We start from the raw sequence: 12,981 nt of genomic DNA on the forward strand, positions 1-12,981 counted from the left end.
TGATGTTCGCACCCCTTTAGCTACACTTTTCAGTTATTCAATGGCTAAAAAGACTAAAAGTCCTTTATCATGTTAAATCTCTTCCCTCCTTTTCCCCCATTCAAAATACTGGGTATTCATAGATTCAAACTTAACCACTCATTACTCTTAGAATCTTACTTACACTGAAGAAAACTGCTGGGTATGTAGACAAGATCATTTCCAATAATTCTAGGCCAAAAGTTCTAGTCATTTCATTCAGTCATTTCCAGAAGACTCTCCTATTACAAAAAATGGTCAATATACTACACAAAACACGATATATTGATAATTATAGTAGTTCATTAATTTTTGAAACAGAAAACGTTTAAAAATCGTATACTTAGCAAGCATATTTGTGCATTTGCTGTGACCCTTATGACTTTTTCGCTTGACCAATTCATTATTTGTTTATTTTAAATTTATTTCCAACAAATAGTCGACTCTTTCATAAGAGTTTTGGCATTAATCTTTTTCAAAGAAGTTGTTGGTATGGCCCCTGGCATAGGGAAGGTGAAAAGAGGAATTCTTTGCAAACTTGTTCGTTAAATGAAAATATTCACAAGAAAATTATGGAATAAAACTTAGAAATATATATGTGAACAGTTTCATCCAGGAAATAGTCAGCACTTAGAGCAGTCTCCTAGCAGAGGTCATTCACGGAAGGTGGCCTTTAATCCCTATTGACAGGAATTCAAATTTTTTTATATGGTAGAAAAGAAGTATAAAACAGGCAATGATTTATCAATGCAATCCCTATCGCAATAACGTCATCTTTTTTATAATTGAAATTCTACATATGGTGGCATTTGTAATTTAATTATTATAGTTTTTATTGGTAGAACTGTTTGGTAGTCTTGAAATCAAATTTGGAGTATGACTGACACAGAAACCGGAATGCTGAAATTTTTGTAATGCAAGATCATTTTATTTACCCCCAAAGTTAGAAACTTTATTAATTTATTCAAATATGTTATTAATTTTTATTTAAATATTATCAAATTAATTTTTATTTAAAATATGTTATAAATATTTATTTAAATATTTTATTTATTTAGTTATTAATTAATAATTTATTAAATATTTTATTTATTTAAATATTTATTTAAATAATTAAATTACTTAAATAAATATTTTAATAAATAAAGTTTATAAATTTTATAAACTTTATTTATTTAAATATTAAATATTTAAATATTTATTTTAATATTACGAGTTCAGGGTGCTAAAATAGGCTTGAAAATTAATGTTAAGAAGACTAAGTCACTAAGGTTAGGAATAAGTGAAGATGAACAGGTGACCTTAGGTAACGAAAAGATTGATCAGGTTGGGAGCTTCAGTTACCTTGGTAGTATTATTAGTAAAGATGGTGGGAGCAGTGAAGATGTTAAAAGTAGAATAGCTAAAGCTCAGGGTGTTTTTTCACAGTTAAAAAAAGTTTGGAAGAATAGAAAGATAAGCCTACAAACCAAGATTAGAATATTGGAAGCTACAGTGATGACAGTGGTCAAATATGGCTCTGAAGCATGGACACTCCGAAAAGCATATGAAAATTTACTAGATGTTTTCCAGAGAAATTGCCTACGGATTGTTCTGGGTACCCGGCTGACTGACCGTATTTCAAACAGTAGGTTGTACGAAAAGTGTGGTTCAATCCCGCTTTCTGGGGCTATAATGAAAGAAAGGTTGAGATGGCTAGGCCACGTTCTACGGATGAAGGATGACAGATTACTGAAGATTGTCCTTTTTGGCCAACCGTCTGGGGCTACACGGAAAGCAGGTCGTCCTTGTCTGGGTTGGGAGGATGTCATAAATAAGGATTTAAAGGAAATGGGAACTTCCTGGGAGGGTGTAAGAGGGAGGCTTTAAATAGATTAGGTTGGAGGAGGAGCGTGCGTAGCTGTGTTGGCCTCAGGCGGCTTGGTGCTGCAGTGAGTTAGTAGTAGTAGTAGTAGTAGTAGTAGTAGTATTTATTACTTCTTCACGAACTACAAACAAAAACATAAGTAACCAAACGACTTGCTCTTTACACTAAGTTTTGACTGCCACAACTCTATTTTTTGAAAAAATGAAAGAACTTTAAGGTAAAGATTGAGGCGTTGCGGAGGGGACAAGCCCTTTCATATACGGAGCTATTTCTGTTCGTTTTAAGATTTAGTGTTACTCCTTACTTGCAGTAGAAAAACATGTTTTTTTATTTAATATTTGAATGTTTCTGAATTAATGCATGTTTGATTTTGGCCCACTGCAAATGAGTAATCAAAATGAAATTGGTATATTTTTTTTTTGCTAAATGGCTTTCTTCATAGTTTTGATTTTGATAAAAAAAGAATGAAGGAGGAGGCCTAGTTGCTCTCCAATTTTTGGCTACTTAAAAACGCAACATTTTTTTTTTGAACGAACCTTCTGTTAGTAATAAACATACGTACCTTACGGATTATAGAACTACTATATTTGTGTATTTTTTATTACGTATATGAGGGGGTTTTCCCCCTCGTAAATACCTCGCTCTTTACACTAAAGCTTGAATTTTACTGCAAATCTTTAAGAATGACCCCTAAATCGCAAAGGCTGTAGAGTAAATAGTTGAAATTACTAACTTACTTTAGTGCGAAGAGCAAGGTATTTTGGAGGGGACGAACCCCAATATATACGTAAGATTTTATGTTTGTTTTAAGTTTTAGTGCTTTTAATACTGAACAAAATCCTGCGACCCCTTCATGGAAGTTCTCTTCCCACATGATAAATACCTCCATGGAAAGATCCCCCACATAGCCCCTCCCCCTTCCCCTCTCCCGGCCCACTACCACCTCAACACGAAAAAGTCCCTCTGAAAACGTCTGTACACTCCATAATAACCATATGTAAACAATGGTCAAAGTTTGTAACTTGCAGTCCCTTCCCCGGGGACTGTAGGGGATTATATCGTCCCCAAAGACATAGTTATTAGGTTTTCGATTAAGTTGAACCGAATGGCTAGATCTCTAGGTTCATAACAACTGCATCTAAACTTCTTATTTACAACAACTAATAAGCCATCATATGGACGGCCAGTAGTAGTTTCAATAGGTCTAATAAAAAATAAATGGTCAGACAAAACTTCTGGCATAGGAAAATTATCCACATTGAGTTAGTGTTTGGCTATAAACAGACCATATCATACTTAAATAAGAGGTTCTAATATTTCTCGGGCGCTATTAATTTTCTGAACAAATACAGAAACTATATCACTAGGAATAGAGCCCATATTAAGACAAACGGCTTATAGTTTCATTTCTAACGTCGGGCTCTCGAACAGGAAGGTGTTTCTTAACCTCTGAACACGACAGGCTGTTGCTTCGATGACTTCCACCCCAGCTGCCACAGATAAAGGACTGTGCCGAGCAGCTCCTATTACAGTTTCTATAATTAATGGCACATTTGCTGGATTTAGTTGGATTAGAACAATCTCTAGCAAAGCGACCAAAGCCTTCTCGATCGGCAAAGTGATTTATAACAAACAATATTCAATATTGATTCGGTGCCCAATACCACGATGTAATTTATCTTTTGATATAAATTCTAAATTGACAACGGACGTATTACCGAATCTAGTTGTGCTATTCACACTGTTGACAAGAATAGGTATTTGTGAAAGGTTATTGTCTTGGTCCATCCTGATAATGCCGGCATACTCGTGCCTCACTACTTTCGTTCGAATATTTAGCATGTTCGGTATTGTGGAAACAGCAGCAACCGCTGATTGTTCGTTAAACAGATGTACTACTATCTTGTTTATTTTAGCCACAATATGCTGGACCTAGTCAGCAGAACCAAGTTTTCCTCAAAATTCCGTGTATTAACTAGGTTTCGAATACTCAAGCTGCTCAGAACATTGATCAACACAACAGGAACAGAAGGTTGCACTTTAGCTTGCACTGGGGGTCAGACTACAGGGCCTGAGGGCTGTATCGAGGTTTCCTGCTTTTCAACGAGAAAATTTAGCATCCACACGCACTCGTTTAAGCAAGCTGCTACAATAGTGCTTGGTTCATTAGGGATAGATGGTACATCATAAGGATTAACAATAACAAAGAGGATGGATCCTCCTCGCGTGCTAAAAAATCACTCAACAGATCATGGAAATCTGCCAAAAATGTTACGCTTGGATGCGAAGCCCTGCGCCTTTCAAGAATATCAAATTTCAAGGCACTTTTGCACACTTCCTGTGCCTGCTTTATCGCACCTTTTGCGACATTTTTCGATGCAGTCTTGATAACTGTATCTTTTCCTTTTGTAATGTTCCGCTCCAGAAATTTAAAACTGGAAAAACACGCATAGAACCACTATTCTTCTGGGGCTTCCATTCGAGAGAAATGAGGCAAGCGTTGAAGGCTGATTACCTTGTCCCTGTAATTTAAGGGGCAAGCCTGGCGAGTACCACGGCCACCAATTCTCTCATCCCCCCTGCCCCTTCTTCTTACTTTTCTCTCACCACCTCTATTCCAGCGTGATTGCCTATAAATATCGGATTTCCTAATTACATTCTTACTGCTTGATGGTCAAATGAAGCGTCTTTATTTACAGATAATTCATTAATATATTCACGTAATTCATTTAGATTTTCATTAGATATCTAATTCATTTAGATATATATATATATATATATATATATATATATATATATATATATATATATATATATATATATATATATATATATATATATATATATATATATATATATATATATATATATATGGAGAAAATGTCATTGTACTTTTGCGCATTTTTGCAAGATAGTTATCATTTTTTCTTTAAAAATATATTTTTAAAGAGACAATGTTACTATGAACAACTCACAGCAGCACCAGACCAACACAGCTGCACGTGCTACTCCTCCACCCCAACCTCCTCCCATCCTGTTTGAGGACAACCTGGCTGTTGTTGGGCCAGATGTGGATAATCAAAAATCACAAATGCATCCATAAAATGGGTTCTATTCATCTTAATATTTTTTGCATGATAGAAGATATCTTTTTTGAAGATGGCAGCATGACATACAGACGAAATATTCACTTAACTAGTTTCTATTTGAAAATACTACCTGTTTTAAGTATCTCTTGCTTTTTTATGATGGAAAAGTAGTGTGGTCTCTGTTGTTATTATTACAAAACAGCATTTTACCGAAATTGAATATGATCTTACCTGAGATTTATCCAAGGGCCTCCCACTCACGGTATAATTTTAGGACTTATTAGTAAAAGTAAAAAAGACCTATTAGGTCAAAAACACATGCAATTAGATGAACTCTGATCATGAGGTACTAACAAGAGTTTTTGACATACTTTAGTAAAGAGACTTGGATCCAAAGAAAAGTATACTTTCTGACATCTTAGATTATATAAATAAGCTAATCTAAAACTGTAGGGTCAAGAGCTTGGAATTGTTAACTTCCAGGATAAAGTTCAATCTCTCAGGTTAAAGCTGCAAAACTGGCGTCGTAAAAAAAAAAAAAAAAAAAAAAAAAAAAAAAAAAAAAAAAAAAAAAAAAAAAAAAAAAAAAAAGTTTCAAAAGTTTCAAAACCTTCCCACTGTAGCTGAAGAAGTGGAAACGGAGACCTAAGATGATCTAAGGAAGGATATCTAAGCCTTTGAATCAGAGATTCAACCTTATTATTCGGAATTCTCTTAACAATAAGCTGCTTAGTTTAAGATCCACTTCATATATAACCTGATTAAACGCAAACTATTTTGTTAACTTAATAAGAACCCTGCATCTTCAACGTATTTTTTTTTTTAATTTAGTTGGTTTCATGTTTATCTATAGTGGTCATCATACCAATCTATTACTATGTTCCTACTATTTATAAACTCTAAAATTCTTAATAAATCTTACTAGCCAGTTACAATAATATTAAAATACGAATAAACAGATAGCAACAAATAATCTTCTTTAAATCTAAAATATCCACTGTAATTTCCTATACCAGCTTTATTCTTATTTATATCCATGAGCAAAACATTATAATTTTTTTAAAGTTGCGGGCACGACAATCCACTGTGCTAGAGTACCATGTGGCATCATAAGACTTAAAGATCCCAGTTTTGAAAACATATGCTCATTTTCAATTCAAGCATGTAATAAAAAACAGTAACCCTGAGGAAAATAAAACATAATGGAACAAGAGTTATAAAACGTATTCCCGCCTCTTCAGTTAGACTTCTCTAACACCCTGTCAAGTTAGACTTCTAAATTCTCCCACCCTGTCAGTTAGACTTCCGATTGAAATGCATATAAACCTTAACCATCATATTCTTCCTCCATACCAAGACAACTTAGGAACAGATAGTTCTAGCGTATGTCAAACAACAAGCTGTAAGAAAAATGTAGTTCTATACCAATTTCTAGGGCAATAGTAAAGAAAGGTTGAGATGGCTAGGACAAGTTTGATGGATGAAGGATAACTGATTGCCAAAGGTTGTTCTTTTCGGCAATTCATCCGGGGAAAAACAGCAAGCCGTCTCCAAATAAAGTGGGAAGAGCCAATAAGGGAAGATGTAAAGGAAATTAGAAGTTTTTTAGGAGGGGTTAAAGTATAAGGCTTTAACTAGATTAGAGCGGAGGAGTAGCGCGCGAAGCTGTCACCCTCCGGTGGGTTGGTGCGGCAGTGAGTCTTTATTGGTAGTAGTCGGCCTTTATTTCGGCAACAGAAACTCTTTACATGATTTTATTTGTCATTTCAACCCTTTAGTTCATCTTTTAATTTTTGAATATGCATATATTATCATGTTTACCCTGAAATAGCACTCGTTACTTTTGATTTTTGGTGTTCTGTCTTTGTAGCATCTTTGTGTGCGTTACTTGATCCATTTGTTTGTCTTAACTGGCATGCTCATTTAAGCCTAAAAATATTGCTATGAATAAACATTGCTTTTTTTTAATTTATTCTTTTTTCATACTGATGGTAGCTTAAAGCAACTGTAGTGAATAGGCCTAATTTATTGCATTCTAAATTTTCAGTTTCTTCACAATGGCTTGAAAATATGATGATTCATTTACATTTAGTGAAGCAGATGGCCAGTAAATAATCGGTAATAACTATTTAAGTTGCTAGGGTAATACGAAGTATTGCAACAGCCTTTCGTTGCCATTGATTAAATGTCGTAATAGCCAATCTCTCAAACCTTAAAATGGTATGCCCTAAGAAGCATAGCATATCTTAAAAAAAAATCACATGCTCCTTAAAGGTGATTTGAAAATACGCTTTATTCTAACTCTCTGTCAAAAGCTACATGATAATCTGCATCTGCATGTGCTTGTTTTATCCTCATTTTTCCTAGTTCTCAAGAAAATCGTAAAATAGCTGGTTTTATTTCTGTTTAGAACAAGAGAAATAAAGGAAGATACTGAATTACACCAGTAAGTATTCGGAAATATTTTTTCCTATCTTTTGTACTTCGTGTTTTGCTGGATGTAGATACCAGTTATGTAATTATTTTGTATCCGCTCTTTGTTTGGGCTGTGGACAATTGGTAAAATCTGTTTAACCCCTATAAATATCATTTTACATTTAAGAAAATATTGTATATAGGGAAATTTTGACTGCGTTGTCGAACTCGTCGTATCAACGCTAGCGGAATCCCATCCCCCGAAGCAGGAAATTTACGTAGATACTAAGTTTTTGCAGATAGGGAAGAAGTTCCTAAATAACCAAAATTCAAATCCTGCTAGGCCACATGCATTAAATTTCAACAATTCTAAAATTTCATGATTAATGTTTTCATGACTGTGGGTAACCTCCTACTAGATTTAAAGTAAATTTGAACAATTTAATCAGGAACATACGTGGGTTCAGAAGGGATGGACGCCTTTGAAAATCTAACTGCTCTTCTCCTTTCGCTCAAAATCCCTTGCCCCCCAAGTTGAAAATATATTGGAGGTCTTGAAAGGAAACACGCTACTGAATATCATCATTCTTGCGTCGCACTGGCCAGGGGTACATGTCTATAAATTTCACAATGCTGTGGAAAAAAAATTTCTGTCAATATTTCTCCCAAAACTGCTATCATGAACAGCGAAACGTGCCTTCTGTTACGCTGAATATTCAACATTGGAAAAACCAAGGAACGGTACTAATGGGTCTAATTGCCTTGTAAGTGTTCCATCAACATGGATTGATCTGCTTAGAATAGAAAAGGTTTGGGACAGGGCAGGGGGTATTGTAGGTGCCAGCCATGGGCCCCCCTTGTTCTTCTAATAATACTAATTGAGAATCCTTCAATGATTTTGATTCCTCAAACCAGGTGTAGCATGCTTACTCGTGAGGTATCCTGCCCCCTTAATGTAATTGATTATTCTACTCTAATGGCTATACGAGAGCACAAACGAACTTGAGTTTCAAAACACATTTATTGGAATGGTAACCACGGCTGCTACCAGATATTGGCGTGGAAATGGTGCTACACGACTTATTGGAGAGGGAAGTTTCGCTGGCGCCAAATATCGTAATGGAAGGCCTTGCGGTTACCACTATTGTACAGTAAATATAGAGTATGTTAGTACCCTTTTACGGTATACGCTGTTCCATGGTATGGTAACGTGATCGGACGATCAAACAAGCCAAACTCTAGTCCAAGGGTGAACCCAACCTGGGTTACCACTGATATCTCTGGCTATCTCTTGGGAGGGTAAACGGGTCCCCTGTCGATATACTAGTGACGGTATTCCTCTTGAACTCTTTTCCTACCAAGGCGAGTTTCTGGAAAAATAATCTAGCATGGCTGTAGAAAATAGCTTACCAAATATAATAGCTTACTAAAAATATGTAGAAAATAGTTTACTAAAAATAGCTTCTGGCACATTCGATGATGCCAGTCATATTAAAAATTGGCTGAACTAGCTTCTTACTCTCCATCCGTGTAAACAACGCCACATCTCAATTAAAAAGCGAATTACGCTTCTTGGCGTAATTTGAAATAATCCAATGCCAAAAATGGAAATGGCTGTGAAAACGTCAGGGGTACAGGGGAACACCCAAAAATTTGAGTGAATCATTAATCAGTTCATTCTGGGTCCCCTGTCCCGGGATAAACAAATGAAGAATGCGCATTGATACCAACTGAAGATGAAACTTGGGTACGTCGCTCACCAAATAAGGTTTACCAGAAATAATTGTCTATTACCATGAAGAGTAAAACCATGAATAGAGTTACTGGACAAAGGTTTGGGTGAAATATGAAGTGACTGGGAGAGAATATCCCCCAAGGACTCCAGATCAGGGAAGTAAAATCTTGGTAACAGAGTCACGCCTGGCCAACCAGCGGTCTGTTGAGTGACCTGTCCATCATTCATTGCTCCTCCTCCCCGAAAAAAAGAGATTAAATCTTCCTTAAAGTTGACAGGACTCGTCTCAGATTCCTTCCCGAGCTATTTCGGTCCAACCGGACATTCACTATTTCCCAACTACTCCATAACCCGTCGTACGCCGTTCAACTCTATTTTATGATCGTCATGTTTTATTCCCAATGGGTCTAGGACCTCTTTGTTCCCCTTATTATTTATTTATTTGTGTTAGCTAGGTATATTCCATCTAATTTTAGTTCTAAATATATATATTTTTTTCACAATCGGGACATGCCGTCAGCATTCCTGGTATCTGTCCCCGGTGTTGATTTTATTTCGAAGTCATATTATTGTAAGCACAGGACTCATCATGCTAATCGTCGGTTATCTGGCTTCATTATATTTTGCCGTCTTAATGCGTTGTGATCCGCCATTATTCTAAATTTTTGTCCATATTTGTATTTGTCAATTTTTTTTGACCGCATATACTATTGCAAGATATTCTTCTTCAATTGTACTATAATTTAGTTCTGCTTTCGACAATTTTCTGGATATAAATATGATTGGATGTTCCCCATCCTCAAATTCTTGAGATAAAATTGCCCCTATCAGTAATCTGAGCTGTCAGTTTGCAGCACATGTAGCAATGAAAAATCTGGATTTCTCAGTATTACTTCGCTACAAAGAGCGTTTTTGAGTGTATCAAATGCATTTTGTTCAATTTGAGTCCATTTTATGGGATCTAAGTCACGCTTTTACGCAAACGTCGCCAAAGGTTTAGCAATCGATGCAAAATTTGGCAAAAATTTTAGGTAATATCCCGCCAATCCCAAAAATTATCGGACTTTTTTCTTTGTATTTGGGACCGCTGTGTTTCTAATTTTTTCCGTTTTTTCCCTTAATCGGTAGTCAATACCGTTCCCTATTTTGTGTCCAAGGTACTCTGTCTCTGACTGCTCCAATCTACATTTTACCACATTTAAAGTTAATCATACTTTCCTGAGCCTTGTCAATACTTGTTTCATATGGGCTATATGTTTATTAAACGAGCTTTAAAAAACTGTAATGTCATCCTAGTTGGCTCTTATATATGGTAAGGATTTTAAGATTCAAACTACTAGTCTTTGGAACGTTGCTGGTGCCCCTTTTAGTCCAAAAAGCATATACCTAAACTGGTATAATCTGAAAGGTGAAATAAAAACAGTTTCTGGTGAATCTTCTGGGTGCATCTTTACTTGCCAATATCCCAATCTCAAGTCTAAAATTTATATAAATTTTGTGGAGCCTACTGATTCTAGAATTTCGTCCATTCTTAGTATTGGATATGAGTCTGCTTCGGAAATACTATTCAGTTTTCTGTAGTTTACACAAAATGAAATGGAGCCATCCTTCTTCGGGACTAATACGACTGACGTTGTATATTCTGAGTTGGAATGTTCTATAACACCTAAATCAAGCATTCAGTCTATTTCTTTTTTACTTCCTTCGTTTTAGTTTCTGGTATTCAGTACGGGTATTGTTTTATTGGTTTGTTTTCTTTACAGGTATTTTATGTGCCACATCCTCCGTTTTTCCGATTCGTTTTGTTAATACGTCGGCAAACTCCGTGAATAACTTATTTAATTGGTATTTCTGAGCTTAGCTCAGATGCGTGACGTATCCAAGGGGGCACTTTCATCGTCGTTTTTTGCGGTCGAAATCATGAGGCAGCGCTTCTGCGGATCTTTGTGGCTTCCTTTTTCATTCTCTATTAAATCTCCTCAATAAATTCACATGGTAAACTTCCTCCTTTATTTCTCTTGCTATTCTTTCAGCCTCTTCCCTTTTTTCTCTGGCTATTCTTTCTTCCTTCATGAAATTTAATGTATTTTGTATCATATCTACACGACTACTTTTTCGTGACCCCCTGCTGAACATTGAGCTGGATAAAATTAAATGACCACATACTCCAGGACTAGATATCTTTTTCTAATATGCTTGTATCCTTGCAGAAAATTCAGGCCCTTCTTTTTGGCCCATTAGTCGATTTATCAACAACAACTTATTGTGATGTACGACAAAGACAGTTAGTCTACTTGGCGCGTTACATGCTCGTGATGAATCTCTTAATGAAGGATTGCCCCTTGTACTTGAAACTGTTGGTGCACTTACCCCTAGTCAAAGGTACTTATTCTCCATTTGCTTTATGCAATCGCTACCATAGTTTGTTGTATTTAGATTTTATGTGGGTAGGGGAGGGGCTTAAGTGTGGTTTTAAAGAGCGTTTGAGAATAAACAAAAGTAGGTATATATGACTGCAGAATCACGCGTGGACCCAGAAACCTGTTCCCGGAGGAGTTTTCATTTGGTGGTGGGATCAAGTAAATACTTTCATCAAGCTCATAAGGAATTTGCGAAAGAGACCCAAATATTCAGTTAAAGCTAGCTACTGTTGTAGGTAGTTTAGTTAAACTAGCCAAACCAGCTACATTTCTCAGAAAAAAACTGTCCTTTTCAACAACTGAAACTGGGTGGACATTTTTAGCCATTTTTTTTTGTTTGGTGGCAACCCTGGTTTGAGCTATTTAACATTTATCTCTGTATTTTGGCCAATTCTTTCATCGTTTTTGGAGAAAACATTTTGACAGGTGCGTAACTAGGGATCAAAATTTATGTATCAATAAATGGCTTCGTGAACAATTAGTACAAATTAAAAAATTTGGAAAAGCTAAAGTTTTTTTTAGCTTATTTCTTATTTAAAACAGTGTCTTTTATAAGCTTTAGATTTTCTGAGATCGTACTCAAGCGATGACTATCCCTCCTCCAGGGCTCAAATATTGTAATTTACACAAGGTACCGAAAGGCTCTAGAACCAGGTACTTACGACGGTTGTCGCTACTGATTCAAAGGGTAAGTAAAAGCACATTGATGCTTCATTATTTCGTGAAACAATGTTTTCTTAAGAATCTTGTCAGTTGCACAGGCTAATTACCCATTCAGCTGGTCAGTGAATAATTACACCTCATAGAATAGAAGCCCACATACATTAGACGCAGAAAACCTAGCAAACAATAAAGAAAGAAAGAAAGAAAGAAAGCGGAACTGAAACGGATTGAAACAAAGTGGCAGTTAATAGGGGGAAAAGCACTGAAATTGTGGAACTTGGTTGGAAATTATTTTGATTGTTCCACTTTTAGGGACATAGCCAGTAAATGTCTTTTAAAGATTCTCTCTTGTTAAGTCTTTCTGCTTCTGCTCGATACTTCTAAGTCAAGCGTCATTTTTCCCAGTTATCTTTTTGTCCCATATAAAACTTCATCTAAATTATTAATTAGTAATATAAAGTGACTTCAATAATTAGATAGACTTTTATAGACAGAGTAGATTAGTTTATATCTACAAAATACAATATCTATGTCCATGGATACTATTGATGAACAAGGTTTTGCTTTCTTCTGTTAAAATAAAAATAAAGTAATTGACTATGTTTCAAAAACATTTTGTTTTGATATCCTAAGTTTTGAAATTTCTATCACCTATGGTTTTGCTTGGGTATCTTTTTTTAATGTAATTTGTGGTTCCCGGCAAAAACAAGAAGAAAAAATAATTGAATTGTTGGAATCTTTTAACTAAGCTGAAATTTTTATGCTAAACTTCGA

This window comes from Artemia franciscana, chromosome 4, assembly GCF_032884065.1.
Source record: "Artemia franciscana chromosome 4, ASM3288406v1, whole genome shotgun sequence".
NCBI lineage: Eukaryota > Metazoa > Arthropoda > Branchiopoda > Anostraca > Artemiidae > Artemia > Artemia franciscana.